Genomic DNA, 20,993 nt, shown 5'->3' on the forward strand with positions numbered 1-20,993 from the left:
TCTAGGAACGCGGAGGTACGTGTTCCTGTTCGACCTCTGGCAGGAGGGGCTGCTCGGGACACAGAAAAGCCATACGTCAGGAAGACCGGTTAATGGATACGCGGCCGATCCAGAGGCTGGGTACCCTCTTCCTCCAGCGAGCGTTTAAGCAACAAGAGCCGTTGGCTGGAATTAATGAGCCACCAGTTTCCAGTAATGTTACCCGTGATAGGATCAGCGGATCAAAATGCAGATTTGTGCGAGCGAGGCGTCCTGTACCGGTTCGGAACCGCGTGTCCCTCCGTATAGTGACTTGGGAGTTGCTACGGAGGGGCATTTTAGATCTGGGAAGCAGCGATAAACGTTTGATCCCGCGGTACTGCGTGGATCAAAGCGATCCCTCTGTGAGGAGAATATTAATCATTGGTCTGGACATCCAGGTGAATTTGTGGGAGGTATTTTTTTATAAATTCATCTAAAATTCATCTTGGGTTTTGACAGGCAGAGTGGGTAACACACCTCCGGCAGTCGCCATGTTCTTTAACATGGCGGCCTCCCGGTTTTCGTACGACTTTGCTAGAAATTGACGAACGACAAGTTAAAATAGGAATATTCCACAGATACATTAAACAAACATAATCAGAGGTTTGTATTGGGGTACGAAGCTCCTGCTTATTCTGTTAGATTCTCACGTCTCAGCCCCACAATGGGATCGCGACTGTTAGTGCTCGCCAACGCCACCAGAGGTTCAATCTTTCGAACTCTTTCTCGCAAGTGTCAGGTCCCAGTTTCGTTTGTATATATACAAGTTCCAAGTTTATTTCTCATGGCCCCCTGCGGCTGGGCAGGGCAGGGCAGGGCAGGGCTCGTCGGCTAGAGCCCTCTTAATGAGTCTGGTTGACGGTTCCAACACGAGAAACGGAGCACCCCACCTCTGACTTTTTTCCTTCCTCTTGATCCTTCATACGCCAATCCACCTGCCGTGCCATATAGAGGTAGGGTAGGGTGGTGGTAGGTAATGTAGAGTACTTCATTGCGCGTAACTCGGCCTTTTTAGGGAATTACGGTTGCGGTTCTGGATATTACAAAATCATTCCTCCCAGTTTAAAATAGGGAACCCCCCCAATAGAGGAACCGACGAACCAAAAGAAAGCGATTCCCCCACGCGCTTTACACAGAGATAACTCTGTGCGCGCGATCTTTCATCATCGACACGCGGGAAATCAACGAAATCCAGAAAAACGCCAGCCAGCCCACCAAAAAGTACACCTACATAAAATCTCCTTTAGCCCCCAGACCTTTCAGAATCTTCGTTAGACGTCCTGAAATGCCATTCCCGTTACAGGAATCCAGCCGCGCTATGAGGAAGCCCCAAGTGTCCTTTGTTTTGTCAGAGACGCGTTTTCTGCGCATGAGGTTCGGAGCTGCCGCGGAATTCATAGGTTTGTTACGTGCGCGCGACTCTTCCCCCGATACGATCTTCCCATGTTTTACGTCCTTGCGTCGTCGAGGAAAAACGAGCATCTCGTGGACGTGACAGCGGATATTTCTCGTAAAAACCTAGAAGCGTGGAAGTCTGAAGGAGGGACCGAGGTGTTTTTCGCGCTGCACTTCGTTTCCCAGCGGTTTTCGCGCGCAATTTCGATAACTCCTGTGGTCGGGAGCGGTTCTGCGGCTTCCGGGGGATGAGGCGACCGAGTAATGGAGATCGAGGGGTCAGCGTGGAAATTGATAGCGTCAACTGAGGCGTGGATAACTATCAAAGAAGTGAAAACGGAGGAACCTTCGTGGAACTGTATCACTGCTGCGGTATCAGCTCGACTTCCAGGTTTGAGGATGTTTCGTCGTTGTGCTCTGGACGTGAGCGAAGTCGACTGTCATGGACGGGTCTCAGGTGTAACGTTGAAGGTTTGATCAGACTAATCGTTAGCTATAGTACTTCAAATTAAATTAGTGTGCAAAGTTTGAGTAAAAAGTCACCATTACAATTGTTCCATTTACATAATAGAGGCCTGTTACAAAGGAAGTGCTAATAATCGTGGTAATTTTGGAAAGAATAATTTTGAGAGAAAAATTGTATTTGTCACGGGTGAGGACTTTGAATTTTCAAACTTAGTGTGTTAAATGTGAGGAACTGAAAGTACTAATAACTAAGAAACAGAGTTTCTATTGTTTCTTCCAATATTTAGTGCACAATTCCTTTAAAGGGAGATTTTGAAATTTCTGAAATTTTCAAAAGCCAGATTCTAAATTCAATATACAAAGTTTTCCACGTGAACGTTTCTCATTCTACAAAGCACAGCGTACGAACGCTCAAACTAACTATATAATTTCATTTTCGAAGGCATTCAACAGAATTACTTGAAATTTCGAAAATAACGATGGTTTGCACCAATGCTTTTTGCCACTTGATTTCACTGCTTTTCATTTTTCTAGCGAGTTTTAGGATTACATAAAGAAGAACGACAAGTGACTACATTTTCAGCACCGATTCTTCAGTACGAATAACGAAAGGATAAGAATTGATCCTGGATCCGTATTGGTGTTTTTCACTTTTTATTTTGCGCCGAATTCCACGCATGTTGAAGGAACTTGTGGCAGAATTAATTAACATTTGAGTTCTCCCCGTAAATCAAGAATATTACCATAAGAAGCCCATCTGCCCAAATGTAGACAAAATTCGCCGAACTTGTTCGCCATTCTTCAGGATCGTCGACAGAGTCCCCATTTCGAGAAACCGGAATCAAAGAAATCCCATTATGAAACACCCCGTAAACGACCCAATATCATCGCTTCCATGCTCGAGAAGAAAAAGGAGCGTATCCTCGGTGACTCCTTTTTCTCAGAAACGCCATGAATATTCCTTTCAAGGATCTCCTCTTTTTGCGCGCAGTCGCGAAGGCGATCCTTTTTATCTCGACACATGTTCGCGGCGCGAGGAGCAAGTAAAAATACGCCGGGGCGATAAAAAAGGGAACAGGAAAAGCCGAAGTTAGCAGGCAATCGCGCGGCGCGCGAGGAAAGAAATTCACGCCGATGCGATCTTACGCAAGCATCGAACGAATCTGTTCTCTCCGTTGCAGCTGGTCGCCCCTGTGTTTACAGCGTCGATGTGAAAGTATCGAGCGCGGATAGTCGGCGGGATGAGACAAATTTATGAAACGGCGGCATGCTCATTGTGCGCCCCGGCTAACCCGCGATGAAATTCTGCCGGATTACATAAGAATTTCTGTAAGCCCTGGCTGGCCGATCGGTGAAAGCCGAGACAACGTCCTCGTTATGACCTTTTAATGCTGCATCGAGTTATTTTTACGGCAATTACTTTGGCTGGCGCTGGTACGAGGCGTAGACATTGGGCGAACGCGACGGATATCTGGCTGGTGCTGCGTCGAGCGATAGCGGGATCTCTGGCGCGCATGCGCGGCAGCTGACGGGAAAGGGGGCGGAGTCTAACGCTCGCTACATACTTCGTGGCCCGAAATTTGACACGCGAAGTAGCGCCGGGGATTACTATTGCGACTAATAGTCACAGTAATTATTTAAAATATTCCAGAATCCAATCTATCTCTTTCTGTCGATGGGATATCGCCATTTTCTTTTTAATATTTATGATTGATTTCGATTCTGAGTGTGAAATTAATTTTGAAGAATTTAGTAGTGCTGGGTGTTTCAATATATATTTATACAGTGGGTTGTGGGAAGTTTGAAGGAACTGCTGTTTCTTAGTTTCAAATGACAGGGTCAGATCTCCAACTGCAAAATTCGAGGACTTGTGAAATCTTGGGAATACACGTATGGCGAGTATTTTAATAAGCGCTATATTGTTCCAATTCACTCTGAAGAAGTAACATCAACCCTCGAAATGTAAACCCTTTTTCTTTTCAATTTGAGTCGTTGTGAAATTTTGTATACGAAGGAATTATTTCTAGATTATTCAAACTCGTCCGTTCTAGTCTGAGCATCCAGTAGACCCCCAAAAGATTCTGATGCGTGTAATTTCAACGACTGAAAACTTAGATGACAGTAACCTCGGACCCCCACATTTGAATCGCCCTCTACACATTTCTAAACGCAACTTTCTCCTAGAGAAATATTTGCACGAGAAATGTTCGCGAGATACTTTTCAACGAGGATTCACTTTCCTTCGAATCGCGCCGTTTATTTTGACTCGGCCTGTATATTTAGCCAAACGAAGCGTGTATTTCGCCTATTCCTCCAATTAGGCTACAGCTGACTTCGCTATCTGAATTGGATGCAAAAGTTCCGCCGAAAGAATTCAGTCGAAACCGCAAGGGAAAAGGAATGCATCATAGTGACGAGGTACGGGTACAAACATGAGCAAACTGACTAGCGATAGATTGCAAGAGCATTCTAATCCTAGCGGTACAAAGCGCGCGTTAATTACGCTGATTGATTTAAGCCTCGTCGCCGGGGATTTAAGAGGCTCACCGGCGCAAGGCCCATAATATGCGAACCCTCGTATCTTACCATGTGTATTTGCACGCGAGTGTGCAATGCTGCACGCGCATAATTGCGCCTTCTTGAGGAACGCGTGCGCCCAGGGTGTGCCTTTTGAATCATGCAGGTTTCATGCGTGGAATTATTAAATTGTAACGTATAACAGTTCGATGCGATAAATTGAAGGCGTCTTACTTAAGCGGCACCTCGGTTATGTATCGCTCGAAACGCTGCACAAAATAGTCTGGGGCTTGAGGACTTAGGACCCTGGACTGCTCATAAAGGGGACGGGGCAAGTACACGGCAAGCTATCGTAAATGAACGGGCGAAGTTTGATAGAGGTGCTGGTGTTTCACTCGTAAGGGCCCCTTCGGACTGAATTATATCGTCCCAGTAAGCGGACAACGTAAAAATGTTCTAGTACATTATGGATATTTTTGTAAATAAATTTATACTTTAAAAAAATTAATTTTCTTGGAAGTTTAAGGATCTTAAACTAAATTTAAAGGGATTTACTATTATACTGATGCATTATTATAATATTTGAATAAGAAATGCAGTCAATATTTTCTTAACAAATGAACGACGCGTCTTAACAGAAGCTTAAGAAATTTCTCGAAATCTGCTATGCGTACGAAGTATGTTACATAATAATTATTTCTACCTAACGATTTTCAACTTTCTATAATAATGATTTTAATTAATATTGCTGCATACCTGTGCATTATGAAACTATTTTTTGTTCTTAATTTTACAGCGGTGCCAAAGTATAAATCTTTATTCCATTTAGTATTTTTCTTCAGGAAATATGAACTCATGAAGATTAATTTTACACTAAACTCTTACCTACTACAATATGCTTGTGTCCGAACCCATTTCAAGTCAAAATATTAACGTTTTTAATTAAATAATTAATTCGTTTCTGCATATTAATTCTAGTATATAAAACCGGTTGTTTAATTTTAAAAGCCGGTTCTCGAATTTTACAAATTTATAAATAAAAACTGGTTTTTAAACTCGGTTTCTAAAAACTGACAAACCCTGCTGTGTAAGTATATCTGAAGTACCATTGGTGACCATACCTACCAAGGTGTCTCGCGTAGAATGAGTCATTCTATTCGACAAAAAGCAGCGATCTTGGACAGTCAATTTGTTCCTCAAAATGAATATTTATTTAATTTCCTTACGTATAATTCGCTACAATGCAAATACAATGGTACTCTTAAATTTGAAACTTGCATAACGTATATAGTTTACACAATTTACGTACAACCGGCTGTTCGGATACAGGATATATCACTGTATTCCACTGCCCTCGGAGAAATCCAATCTACAACAACGCACCTTTCTCTCCACAGCATCAGCAGCCAAGCGCTCATCAAGTCCCTCAGATCAGATCGCAAATTCGACCATTCTCCTTCGTCGACCTTTAAGCCTCAGTCACCGAGATCCCGCTGATATCCAGAAAATAGAAGGACAATCGCTCTCCCAGCTCCCGATGCACCTGATCGATCACATCAAAGAGAGAGCCGCGTGCGTCGACCCGCTGAATAGGCCCAATCACAACTCGATCAATTTGCATTGGCGTATCGCCCAGGCTGCCTACAGGCTGCCCGGGCCCGCCGCACCATCCTGGTGCCCAGAGGCGATGCCCGATGACGTTGTTCGATCGGCATGCACGGGGAGATCGACGACGTCCCCGTTCAGATAGGTCCCGATAGACAGCTCCGCCCAGCGAGGGATCCAGTTCGGATGGATGTCCTGCTAAGTTCGAAAAAGCGGCCGGGGAGATTTGCTTTTTCTTCTCCCTTTCCTTTTTACGCGGCGTCGCTGGAGGCCGGGCTGTCCCTTAGGCGGGCCCCTTTCGCGAATCGCATCGCGTTAATAGTAATTGAGATGTACGCGTCCTTGGGGTTGGGACGTGACGGCGCCGTGGGCATTATCCCCCCATAGCGAAACGAGAACGCGCAGACCTTTCTTAATTAAGACTTAATGGAGGCTTCGACTGCTGCTATCTCGCGCCGCTGATCTGGGGGAATTGATTTCCCTGTGCCGCGGAGCCGGCCGCTTATCGTTGGTATCACTGTTCAGCCGAGCTTTTTTACGCCGCTCGAATAGCCTGGATGTTGCGGCTGTAATTGGTTTCGCTGGATCTTTCTTCTGCGCACGACGCGTTGGAGGCTTTGGGTCGGGGACATCCTTGACGCGGGGCGCCGTGCTTGGGACTTTAGGTCCGCGCACATATGTCACTTCAATGTGTGGTGGGACAATGCCGTCAATGTCAGGGGTAAAAAATATCGTTTCGCTGTTCTGGAGTAGTTCACACTTGTCCCTATCAGTTGCGCGCACTGAAACAAAGAAACCATTGAACAGATGTGAGCGGGGACCATTATTCTTGGATGGAGGAAGCCCTGCCTGGTCTGCACTGGACCGGTGCAGGGGTCTGTAGTTTCATTCATACAGAATTCAGAAGGCTTTCACGTTAGATTTTGATGTTCTTGCTATCTGAATCTCATGTTCTCCTTAAAAGAGCCGCACTAACGCTTTGAGTGACGCAACGTTCTGAAGAACACCTCTTCAAGCTCCGTTCCTTTTCATAGTCACTCATTCGGAGACTCTTGGACAATATTCTTGATGCAAATCCCTCGGTTTGAAAACATGTCGACGCTACATGAAGTGCTAATAAGCAATAGGTAGGATACATGCATCGGGTGGATCCAAACTGACCCTGCATCCGCCAGCCAAGGCTCAAGGGGACTAGGCTGTCAAATCGCTCGAAAGTAAGGTATTTTTTGCGAATTAACTTGCGAGCGATTTGACTGTCTAATTATATCTGAATAGGGGATGAATGTGGTTGCGAAAAGGAAACTGTAGACCATTAATCCAGGTCCCCGAATCTTGCTTTAGACTTCATTTGCAAGTATGCGTAGTGAATACAGCGTGCATCGAAAAGGTTGATCAATACTTTAGGTGTCAGTCTTATCTATCGAAAGGAGAAGAAAAGTCCCCATTAACATGTTTGCAGAGACGTTCATTTTTATAGCGGACTCAACGGTTTTCATCCTCAAGGCGCGCAAAGATATCGAGGTCCCTAGGAGCAGCGAATGCAAATCTTCCGCCAGATTATTATTCCCCGCTCGTCTGCTGAACGTATACCGCTTTAAAGCTGGTCTCGACTTTTGCAAGAGGAGCATTTTTCGTCGCTGATAATGGAGACGTCCGAGTGTCTGAGAAGCAGAGGTATCTCATAAATGCAAATTCCAGCTCGCTGTCGGTGACACGAATATCCGTGGCAACCGCTTCTCCCTTGGACATCTCGGGGAATGGAGGCTCCGATACGTTTCGTCGTCCAATCCTGACGGTTGTGCTTTAAAGTGCTCTTTGGCAATTCGTTGCGTTGTTCTTGCAGCAACTTGGTAGCAATAATTTGCTGTCTCGCGTTACAATATTCATTTGCAGAGCCTGTTTGCGTTCTCCTGAGAATTAGCATAAATTACACAGTTCGACAGCTTGTATTTCTTAAAAACTTCGAAACCAGCTCAACGATGACTTAAATCCCTCTTAATTCCATGTGAGCTACAACATATTTCAATTTTATAAAAAGCTATTTTTCGCGACGCAGGTGACAATCGCGGATTTCGATATTCTGTATTTTTTAAACGATTTCGAAACCAGCAGAATGACGTCTTCTCGCGAACTACTTGAATTATATTTCGACTTCATCCAAATCCCTGGCAGAAAGTGCAAAAAGTGATTAATTTAGCGTGGAATAACACTTTGTTCAGCGTCTTTACTGCACCTCGTTATTTACAGTAACCAGATTGAATTATGTTACATGCAGTTCTTATTTTATTTTAAAGGAGGAAAACAGGGTAATGCTCTGAAAAGTAGTGGTATCTTTGGAAATTTATTAAAAGCAAACCACTTAATGAATCTTTTCCAAATTTTCAGGACTTATTATTGGATATTTGAGTTGTTTCATTTCTTGTTTATTAATACATACACACGTACATACACCGCAGTTTGTTAACCCTTAACTGGTATACTGTTTTTGGCAAACGTGACTGGTATACTGGGGTCGTGGCAGACCCCAAATAAAAAAGGGCACAGAAATTTGTAAAGTCGACCCTAGATCAACCCCTATGAATATTTTGTTCTTAGGTAATGTATAAAATAATAGAAACCTAGAAAGTTAAACTATTATTATAAAATTAATTAGAAAAACAGTTTACAAGCTTAGACAACCAAAAATTTTGCAGCGAACTTTGCGTGCCTGGGGTCATGAGCGACCCCAAGATACCAGTTAAGGGTTAATATCGAGGCATAGTCTAGTGAGACTTCCAACCGTTAGCCAACCGATAACTTGTCAATGGCCCATCAAAATGGCCAACAAATAAATGCTACTTAGGGTCTTTCCACGTTCCACTATATTTTCCTCAAGAGACATTTCCAACATTCAGATGATTTGGATCGTCATTAATTTTGAGAAAGAACCGCGCAAGTCGTTTAACCGACTGGAGAAACCAGTCCCAATAACGCAGAACACGCGTGTTCGGTAAAAGTGCTATGGCGAAAGATCGCTCTTGTTCCTCGTCGACACGCGCGCGCGCGCGCGCGCGGCTCGTTGCGCTGGTTATTTATGGCTGAGCGGTTTATTGAAAGTGAGAACACGATTGTTGCCGTGAATACGTTTCGCCGGCGCGCCGCGTGCGCGCCAACAGCCGGACGTCCGTGTGTAGAAGCGCGTTATTGCTTTATGGCCGCCTGCATTTCTTAACGCGAGCCGGCGAAACGGGGCATAATAGAAACCAGCCTCTGCGACAGATCTATGGGCCAGCCGGGACATTCGCGAGTTTTCGATGACCTTTTGTCCGCGAGGAAATCCTGATTATGCGAGTACCGTTCCGCCAGCCTTTATGGCAGTCGATCAAGCATTCCGTGGCTTTCCTCCCAGGAAACTTTCGTCGGGGACTACGCGGAAATTCAAGGGGAATTTTCAGTTGGTTCGAGCGGCGGAATTTTTTTTAGAAATTTCCCTCGAAAATGGCAGTGGCGGGAATAGTTTGCGGTTTACGGTATAGATGAGGCACTTCGTTCCTTTTCGTTTCAGTCTCTTTAAATGGATAATGTGTTCTAGGAGGGATGAACTTTCGTGGAATTGTACCAAGTGGTGGGACGTTTGAGGTTAGGTATTCCTCGGAAGGATTATAGTACAGTTCTCTTCGAGGTCGTCTCGGTTGAGGAATTCTTCGTGACGGGGGATAATTGGTTTGTCGTAAAATATTTAGGTTTATAATAAAATTATAACCGACATCCATGAAGCCTCTTTTAAAAAGTTGTTTTGGGGTCAGCACTGCAAAAATCACGCGAAAATATCAGGACTTCAAGTTTAAATAGCCGCCATTTTGTTTTAAATTAATATTTCGAAAATTTTCTTCGTGACTCAGAGGCGTCGTCCTTAAATTACGTAAGGCTTGTGGGGGGGGGGCGAATTTCTTACATTTTCGTACAAGAGGTTTGTCGAAAAATATTTACGTTTATAATAAAATTACAACCGACATCCATGAAGCCTCTTTTAAAAAGTTGTTTTGGGGTCAGCACTGCAAAAATCGCGCGAAAATATCAGGACTTCAACTTTAAATAGCCGCCATTTTGTTTTAAATTAATATTTTGAAAATTTTCTTCGTGACTCAGAGGGGTCGTCCTTAAATTACGTAAGGCTTGATGGGGGGAGGGGGGCGAATTTCTTACATTTTCTTACAAGAGGGGGGAGTCAGATAGCGTCTTACGTAATATTTTTTAACCTAACTTTCAATAAATCCAAATTCTATCATTAATGTTTCAATAAAGTAGTTTTAGTTTAAATTTCCCGAAACCGAGTTAAATGAATTATATAAATCTTTAATTGAATTCTTTTGGTTAAAGAATTTTAATAACTGAAAAAATTCAATGCAAGAAATATTACGTAAGGAGGGGGTTGGAATACCAAACCTTACGAATTCTTATACTGGGGGAGGGAAGGGGTAAGAAATCGCCAAAATTACCCTTACGTAATTTAGGGACGGCACCGGAGCATACATTAATATACTAACGAAATCTTTTTTGTTTTTTTATTTTAGATAATCTGGTTCCCAATGGCAGTGCTCATCCCAAAACAACTTTTTAAAAAAGGTTTCTTGGATGTCGCTTATAGTTTTATTACAAACTTTAGTATTTTTCGACCAAAAAATTCCCAACTGTTCTTCAAATGTTGCTCTCTTAATAGAAAAAAGTTATGTAAAAATATATGCTTCCGCTTTTTCAAAAAAAATTCACAAACATTCGCCACTTTTCGGCCTCCTGACTAGGTATAACCCCTTAAGTCCTTATTCAAGAAATTGAGTAAAGCCGGGGGTCTACCTAGAAGCTAATTTAAGCTACGCTATTCTGTGCTATGCCTGGCAGTGCTATAAAGCATAAAAAACACAGGACAGCTTAACTTACCTTTTGGTGGAAATGGTTCCATAAGGATGTATTAAAAGCTATTTTTTTAAAACTTAGTATAGCATAGCTTAGCTTAGCTTTTAGGTGGACTCACGGCTTAATGCCTCATCAGGAGTACTTAATACTGAAACTCCTAGAAAAGAAGAAGAATATCATGTTATTGCGTCACATGTACCAGCATCTGTCATTCATTCTTCTTGGATCAGTTTCAAATACCAGGGGATTGGAGCGAACCAATTTTCTAATCGCTGCGCTCCTGCTCCGCCTGGACATCAAAATACTTGCTCCAGCTCCGCTTTGGGCTCTCACTAAAACGTTTGGACGTGGCAACGCCGGTGATAAATTTCGCAGTGTTCAGGCAACCAACTTTAGCACCGGGCTTCGCGGTGCTACCATACAATATTTTTTCACTGACGAAATATATAAAATTAGAATTTAAAAAAATTCGTTCATCTGCTTTTATAAAGAGAAAGCAAAATTCAAGTAATAAAAAAATAATCTGGAGCAGTGGAGCTGTAAAAAGTTTGCGTGCTCCGGGCAAAACCCACCCACTCCCAGCTCTGCTCCAACACTCTTTAATTAAATCCATGGTGAATATTTCTTCGTTGAAGAATGAGCCAGTTAACACGAGCGCAGTCGAATTTTGGGGAAAACTGGGCCTCCATTCGATTACCCAACACCAGGACCCAAGTGTAACCCTGTGGCTCATGCCAATCGATTGTCAGGCGCAATTGTTCGGATTCTTACGTCCATAAAAGCATGCGATAATGGGTTCAGTGAACTTTCCAACATTCGTTAAAAGGCTTCCCTATCTCCCCCGGGTGGAACACGCGCCCGCACACTCCTCCACGCCGTGCGCGTGTAGGTTTGTTACACACTGCGAAGCGTGTACGCGTTACCGGCGGCCAGCTTTTTGCGGTCGTATCAGTAATAGTAATCAGGATTTAGTATCGTGTGCCCCGTTATTGCACCACGGGCTTGAATAACTGCGACAAATGCTCTCGACGGCGGTCTCGAAGGCTGATAGACCCTGAAAGCTGGTCCCTTAGCGGCGGGCGTTAACTGTGCACGAAATTGTATGCGTGCACGGGGACGATAAGCTGATGGACCCGTGAGTAATCGTCGCTGAGGAATTGGGTGACCGGGTGATCAGCTCCTTGTAAGGATTTTTTATTACACGACACCCGAGTTGGTGTTGCAACTGGGTTAGGTTTAATAGCGGGGTATTCCCTTGTCGCTGAACCTTGACCTTCATACGCTTTTATTTTTAAATCTTTCGTTTTCCATTCGCTCTCTCTGTTTTCTTCGTACGCTCGCTATGCTACTCTGGTGTGAGAATTCTGGATGAAAGACGTTGCAATGGGTAAGAGTATACAGCGACTTTCTCCAGGAACAACGAGTCATCTGGAACTGTCGCGTCGTCACGCAGGGTTCACCATTCTGAGGAATGTCCGAAGACTCGTCCTTACGTAGGTACTCACTTGTTTTTACTATTCTACATTTTAGGTTAGGTTGGAACACATTTTAGGTTAGGTTGGAAAACATTTTAGGTTAGGTTGGAAAACATTTTAGGTTAGGTTGGAAAACATTTTAGGTTAGGTTGGAAAACATTTTAGGTTAGGTTGCAAAACATTTTAGGTTAGGTTGGAAAACATTTTAGGTTAGGTTGGAAAACATTTTAGGTTAGGTTGGAAAACATTTTAGGTTAGGTTGGAAAACATTTTAGGTTAGGTTGGAAAACATTTTAGGTTAGGTTGGAAAACATTTTAGGTTAGGTTGGAAAACCTTTTAGGTTAGGTTGGAAAACATTTTAGGTTAGGTTGGAAAACATTTTAGGTTAGGTTGGAAAACATTTTAGGTTAGGTTGGAAAACAGTCTTTAGATTATATTTGAATAATTTCGAATATGAATAATATTTTCGAATATTCGAATAATCAGGAGTGATCGAATTTCGGATTGTACCGAATAGGAATCTGAACATGAAATATTTGTTCACACTATTTCCCAAATTCTTTTCATGTTGGCCATTACAATTATTTGTTTTTCAAAAGATAAATTTGGAATTTTATTAATCTTTGGTAAACTTATAAATTTTGAAACGAAAACACCCATCAGTTATTAATATTATTATTCTACTAATAATAATGAGTAAACAACCCCGACTGAGTCGTCCAAAGGCCCCTTTTTCTAGGCCTACTAGTGTCACGCCATAAGCGGGTGATAAACAGTATAAGCAGACTTTTTTGTAGGAAGCTAAAACCTTATAAACGATTTTAAAAAAAAATATAATATTTTTATTTGTTCCCTTGTTACTATAACGTTATTTCTCTAAATTTATTATTCGAATATTTGAATAATTAAAGCCCTAATACCTACCATGACATGTACGATAGAGCGGTGTACGTTATTTCTGATGAACAAGTTTCTGAAACAAAATTCTAACAATAGAATATAATTAAATCTATATTGCCTATTCGCCGACGTTCAATTTTTTCGATTGATTGAAAAATAACAAAATAGCTACACTTTGAAGCAAAAGGCTCAGCTTCATGTGTACCCAGAGGGGCCTTCATTTACTCATAAGTCGGGTAAAAATGAAAATATCGTAAAAATTGAACGTCGGACGATAGACAACTTACTTTTATTTAATATTCTGTCGTTCGAATTTTGTTTCAGAAACCTGCTCGTCAGAAATAACGTATACCATCCAGCCGTACACAAGATGGTACCTACACTCTCGACCGCCATATTTCTTTTCAAAGCAAACTTGAAAAAAATTCCTTATATCATTAAAAAATGTCTCCATCTTTATTACAAATTTTACTCGAAAAAGTGTTTTGGTCGCTTAGAAATAAATTCTCAAAGATGCGGTACTTCTTGACCTGGCCAAGGTGGCCTAACCCCTTAAGATAAGTGCAGCCCTACAACAAGTACCCAAAATCCCATTGTACACCTTGTACCCCCAAGAATGTCACTGCCCACGCCACCTCGAGTAGGTCCCAACTCGATCGCTACTTAAAAAGGTGGTCGCCACTAAACGCGGACCCTCCTTGACAGACACAAATACGCCCTAAGCATCATGGATCTTTCGATGAAACCAGTCCCGTACTCTCTCGCAGCGTTTTTCCACGTTCCACGGTAACACAGCAGGATTATAATCTTCAATGACGCGTTTGACACGGATACGCGTAATTTAATGCGCGCCCGCGCGCGCTCGTTACCGTACCAGCGGCCGCGCGCGGCAACCAGGATCTCGCACACTAGGCCGGACATGGATATTTCGTCGATCAGCAGCGATTGCACGGTACCCTGGCCACAAGACACGCGGAGCACGCGGAACACATTGCGAAGGTGTCGATGGCCAACCGATCGCCGATCAGCACTGTGACAAATACACGCGTGCATCGTACTCCGAGGTGCTTTATCATTGCTCGCGTAGGGTATCGATCAGCTGGCAGATCGACGGGCCGATCCGATCGATGTCAGAGTTCAGGCATTGTCCTGCCAGGGCTGAGCTAGTAACAATTCATAGGTGTCTAACGGAGAACGGATCCTTTCCACCTGCGAGGGTTGACAGAGGTCGAGCCGGGGTTTGTCCGAGCGCACGCAGCGACAGCAGCGCCGCGGAGAGATCCAGCAACATCTACGAGACAAATCCCCGCGGTGGATCATCTCCCGTATCACGTGTATGGAGAGTTTGCTGGAAACAACTTCCTTACTCACGCCATGTACAGTGTTGGGGGTATCTCTTCATTCGATTAGACCCAAGGAGGCGTGTCTCGTGAGTGGTGTTCGCAGGCATGCCTTGTTTGTGATTAATGTTGTGGGGTATGCGTGCTTTAGGAGTGGAGGAAAATTGTTGAGCGTGTAACTTTCAGGTTTGGGAGTAGTTGAGGATGGGAAAGGAAAATTTATGCACCTACTGTGTTTATTTTAGAAGAATAGTTGGATCAAGTCTTTTGTGGTCTATGCTGAATGGGTTGGATTGAAGGATATTGCTGGCTAGGGTCACCGATTTGGGTACAATTCCACAAGCTCTCTTTTTCCGTGGCTCCCGAATATATAGAAATTACGAAACCTATTCCTACGTAGGTATATGTTAAAGTATGAATAGAGTGCAAAAGGGGAGATCCAGCAGCTGTCAGCTGTTGTTAAGGGGACTCCCCGGTCAAATCGCGCGAAAGCATAGGTGACTTTTATGATTTTTTCTAGAAAAAATATACAATGTATGGCTCTAAAACTTTTTGCACTTTAGTCTGCTACAAATGTAGAGTATGAAACAATTTTTTTTTCATTTTTGCCCACCCCTGCTTCTGATCGTAGTAAAAAAAACTCGCCAGGACTATCGCCACGATAACTTTAGACAGGATCATCCAATATCAAAAATCCAAAGATATTCCTTAATTACACATGTGTGGTTATCGCGCTAACCTCGGGCAGTGTTAAGAAACAACTGGGCGATGATTGCCATATGTTTAAACGATAGACTCCCGAAACATGGGTTTTTTCGCAAATAAATGTTTCGTAAAAAAAATTGAGTGTATGAAAATTCGCAATAGGGGTTAGCGTGGAAGCCAGTGTAATTATGAATAGAATCCCGTTTGAATTTTTGGATTCGATCAAGAATTGCCTTTTTTATCGTGAATTTTTTAGTGCGTGAACAATTGTTTCGAGAAAAACGTACTTAAAGGGTTACTTTACGATTTGCCCTATTTTCCACGCGTTTATTCGATTAAACCAAAAATTGATTCTCTTTTTAGATCAATAAATGCATTATTAATTAAAAGAAAAATCACATTTCATACCTGCGTCACAAACCATCTTAAAAAACACCTATTTTTAAGGCCGTCACACTATTTACCCCACTGAACTGCTTGTAAAATCTGTACCGTTAGGAATTTCGTCCTAAAATTTTACCTGATCATTCTTGAGATGTGTGGGATGAAAATATGCGAATTTCTTTTTAAGAAATTTATGACCGGGGAGTGCCCCTAACCTAACCACTTAATCTAACAACAAAACTAACCAAATCTTTGTCTAACTTTCAAGTATTCATAAATTGCAACCTAAATTAGAATTAGAAGTAAATGAAAGTAAAACTTTACGACTACCTAGAGTTACAATCAGAATAATTATAGATGGTCTGCACAAATATCATGGGCAGTCCAACGAACCCAGGACCACAGAATTCTGCCAAGAGAAAGGCCCCGAGGAAACTTCCCTCCAGAAGCAATTACACCTCTAAAGGGTCGAGCCACGCGATCCACGCTGACCACGCGTGCTAAATCGAACGATTCGCAAGAACGCGTGTAATACGCGGCTCGCGTGCTATGCTGGATACGTTCGATTCAGAAGAATCCTGTACCCTGACACCTCGGCGTAGCGAGCGTTGCAACAGATACAAATGAACGGCAAGCAAATCCCTGCATCCACCACGGGAAATAATAGTTCCCGCCATAACCATTGGCTCGCCTGTAACCGGTATTTAGAGGCATTCCGTGCCTGTCCCGCGATACACTCATAAAGCTGGTATGCCTCGAATTATCTCCTCCATGGAAAAAAAGAAGATCGAACAATGCTGTAGTAATATTAGCCGGGATCGCCGGTGATTGCACACGTGCGCGACTTTTATCGTGCAGGAATATGTTGTTACGAATTACAGGAAATTAACGCGCTGGCCACTCTTCTCCTCGTCCGCCCCTTCCACCCTGCCACCCTCCACCCTTTGGGCATCGCCCCTGCGTTTCGTAGCTTCGCGTAAACAGCTTTGCTGACTATATAGTGCCTGACTGTATAATCCAGATGAATGTGACCATTTTCACAAAAAAAAATTTTTTTTCTTTATAAAATCAGAATCTAAATTTGGGGCGAAGCCGGGGAGTAAAGTTAGTCAATTATGGGTCACGAAAGTGGCTCCTCAAAAGCCCTCGAATTCCCACAATTGACACTGCAGCAGGAAGGGTGCTGCTCCGTCTTCACCAATTTCGAGTGTATTAGAAGAAACTGTTTATAAAATGGTTGCTTTGACGTAACATTAAAACGAGAACAGTAATTGACAAATATATATTTTCAGACAATAATTGTTAAGTTTTTGTATGTATTTTTGCGAATTTTTCAAATCTGGAGCATTCGTATTGCGCAAAACAGTAATGGGTGCAGATTCAAAGTTTGCAATAGATCGCTCCAAACGATGTAGAATATTTTTTTTTAAGAAACTGTCGAAAATGGAGCCGCACCCCTCTTGCTGCAAGGTCCTCAATTAGAAGCGAGCTGAACGAGGTTCGAGTCAACACCACCAACCGCCCAGTGCTTGTGACCGTTTAGTCAGCTTTGGTCAAAATGAGAAACAATTCGAGGTGGCGAACGATCGAAGTTCCGAGGCCGCGTGCGTGGACATGCATGGTCAGATGCACGTTTGATGCATCATCGCGCCATTGCACAATTTACCGCGATGCTCGGAGCCCAAGATGGCGTGAACATGGTTGAGAGAGAAATTGAAAGTTTAATATGTATGAATGGCTAAGGGGAGCAAGGCAACTCTGTACGTAATGCCAACATTGTGATTTGCGACTCTGCAGGGTGTTTCTTAACATGTGTGGGAAGTATAATATGTATAATGAGTGCTGTGCTTCTGATCGTGAGTCACTTCGTATTGAGTCTGTGCACAACAAGTGTTTCTTTAACTTCGATAAAATTGCTCAAACTACCACTGCCAGTTTAAAAAAAAAAAAATAAGGCGATTTGTTTACGAGTTACTCTAATTTTGTAAAGCTGATAGCTGATTTAAATTAAGTTCAATTAAGTGAATGTGTAAATAATTTAGTTTGCGCTCAATAATACTCTGGAAAATATGATTTTGTCTAATTTGACTTCTAAATTGTTTTTTTTGGTGGTTTATTTATTTGGTTAAAATTTAAATAAATACTGAGCTGTTCTAAATAAGTAGGTACATCAGGTTGCAATGAAAATTTGTTGAAACATAAGGAGATGTGAAGGTTAAGGGGAGGTTTCGGTCTAAAAATTTTTTTTTTTTATTTTATTTACGAATGTTCAGCCTTTTAATAATACGTGTTTAAAATGATTATTTGAAATTCGTAAAATTCCCGAAGTTATAGGCGTTCGAGTAGCGGCAAATGCATGGGTAACACCCGGCCATTCGGCGCTCGCGTAAAACTTTAAACGCGTCTTTCTCGAAATAGTGTTCTTAAAATCAGTGGGACCTATATCTCGAAAAGTTATTATCCGATTCGACTGAAACTTTTTTTATTTTGAAGAATATACTTCTGGCTCGTGGAGATACCAGTGAAATTTAAACAAAGATACCATGGAAATTTGTAATTTTTAAATGCGTTGAAAGGACGAAAAATATAGGGAAGAAGTGATTTCAAACTTCAAGTGTCGTTATTCTCTCAAAAATGTAATTTTTTGTCATTTTTACTGCTAAGTCCACGAGCGAGATTCATGCCCTTTAATTTTAAGTAAATAAAATTTACAATTTCAATGAAAAAATCCCGGCCCTCTAAAGGTTAATAATCTGGCTTTTTTTTATTTCATACCAATGGTTTAGGTGCTACAGGTTCCACCGTTTTGGATGAATTTTTTGACGCCTCGACTTTAACGACTCCCCAGTGCCGTCTGCATCGAATAATTATAAACAAAAAAATTATTTCTATAGTTTAAGACATGCTTAATACAATGCAAAAAGTTCCATTAAATTATTTGTAGTAGCTTTCCTTTAATTAATTCCTAAAGATCACCTATTTTTATGGGCTCCAGACCGGAGCAGCCCCTTAAGGGGGAGAAACAGGGAATGTCACAAACTAGCCTTTCGAGAAAATTAAGTTTTAATACTTCAGTCCATCAGTAAAGAAACAAGGATCAACGAATTTAATTTCCTTATATAATATTCTTCTTAAATAATTTCTTGTTTTACCTTGACGACAGAAGCTTATGCTTAGACAAAGACTGGGGACATTCCGCATTTTGTTCCAGTGCAGGGTGGACATTTCCTGTTTTTAACTAGTACACCAAATCTTTAACATTATCTTATGGGGGTATTTGAACTTTATAACCCTTTGTGATTCGACAGTTCTATACTCCCAGTTGCCAACAAAATATACTATAAATCGCAAAATCACGAAAAATGGACATTACCGGATTATTCCCCTTACCCTTAAACGGAAGCCTGGATATTTGCGACCTCTGGTGGTTGCGCAGAAAGCAAAGTAGATCGGTTCTAGACAGTATCAGTCAGAAGAAACCAACCCCTAGATCCTAGATCATCTTGATTAATCCCAATCCCTCCTCAAGGTTTCAACTATAACAGCATATGAATTAATAATCGTGCTCAAGCACAGAGAACTGGGTGTTCTAAAAAACAGCGAAACTGGTCATATTTTAAATTCTTTTCCATTTACGCTTGGGCCTTGAAAATTGACAGAAATGCAATCTGAGGCTCACGATAACGTATCCCCTGTTATTTAGTAGCTCCGAGCACGCCTTTTAAGCAGATACATTAGTGGGGTTGCGCGATGTTTCTTCTGGAAGCATCGATCTTCGTCCTGCTCGGTAGATCGTAAATGAAAAGGATTAATTGCGTCGCTCTTACGCGTGTCGATATGTCGGGACGAAATTGCGGTCTACGCAGGTTCAGCACACGTGCCATTTCTCATGATGGCTATTTCGAGAGTACACACTAAATTTTACTGTCAGCCAGGTAGTACATCGCGTGTAATTTGCCGGGTGACTCGAAGCGGACTTCTTTTAAAAGTGAAGATTGATTAGCGAATGCTCTAACTATCCAAACATCATCGTGGGTATAATCGAGTCAGAGAACTGAGAAGTACAAAAGAACACCGGGAAGATTCTTCTGCAACTGAGCAATTCAATCATGAATAGATTATGGACTGCAAAGTGATTTTTCTGCGCATGTCCTGACAGCCTGTCCTAAAAAAGGGGGAAAGTCATTCCACTCGAAATTAATCAGTGACTTGATGCCATGGATGTGGATGAAACTAAAATATGACGCAGTGGGGGGTTTAAGTCGTTATTTTGAGGTTTTCGAGTTTGTTTAAAAAGTACTGGACGTACTTCCAATTTTTTTTAGAATATCGGATTTTTGGAACTTCGTGTGTCGGATTTCGACGAAATTGAAATATAATGTAGTCCACTGAAAATTAGAGGAGGTTTAAGTCATCACTTTGCTGATTTCGAATTTGTTAAGAAAATACAAGTCGTTGGGTGCAATTTTGCCTATTTTGAGAAAATACAGGATTTTTGTATTTTTCGTGCTGTATTTTAATAAAACTGAAATATGATATAATTTATGTAAAATTACGAAAGTTCCAAGTCATCATTTGGCTGGCCTCGAATTTGTTTAAACAATACAGAACTCGGACTTTGTCGTCCTTCTTTATTTTCGCGGATATAGGCTCCACAAATGAATCGTTACTTCCTAACCTATAAATCGTAGGATTCTGCTTCTTCGGTTTTAATCGAGAAGGATTAAGACTCTCGAGTCTTTCAAGGATGAAGTGCTGCACACTGCTCTTCTTCAGTTTCTGTCTCCGAATTTATCGGAACTGTACCATGTCTGTCAAACAATAACCTCACTTTATCCTTCTTCATCCTAATTGGTTCTTGATATTATCCTCCATTACGAGTTGCATTAATGCAATTCTAAAACCCCCTTTTTTCAAATATACATTTATGTGTACTGCCTTCCCTTCCTTCATATTTTTTTAAAAATGTACGTACGTAGTTCCGTCATAATCAAATTCTACAGTTAGCAATTCTAACGATGCTGAAGACCTAACCTCAAACCTGCTAACTTTCAGAAGCCTCCATTTTAGTTAGCCTGTATATCTCTGAAAATGTATTATGCAAAGCAATTAAAGAATCTCTATAATATTATATTTTATATTTTATTTTATTTCTCTTCTATAATACTGTATTTTACCTCTAAAGCATTGGATACCCAACAAATCTCTAAACAACTTCGAGCTCTTAAGCGATAATAAATACACTTCGCAGAATTATTGATAAAGTCTCATCCATATTGTTACAATTCTATT

Source organism: Andrena cerasifolii, chromosome 13, assembly GCF_050908995.1.
Source record: "Andrena cerasifolii isolate SP2316 chromosome 13, iyAndCera1_principal, whole genome shotgun sequence".
Classification (NCBI taxonomy): domain Eukaryota; kingdom Metazoa; phylum Arthropoda; class Insecta; order Hymenoptera; family Andrenidae; genus Andrena; species Andrena cerasifolii.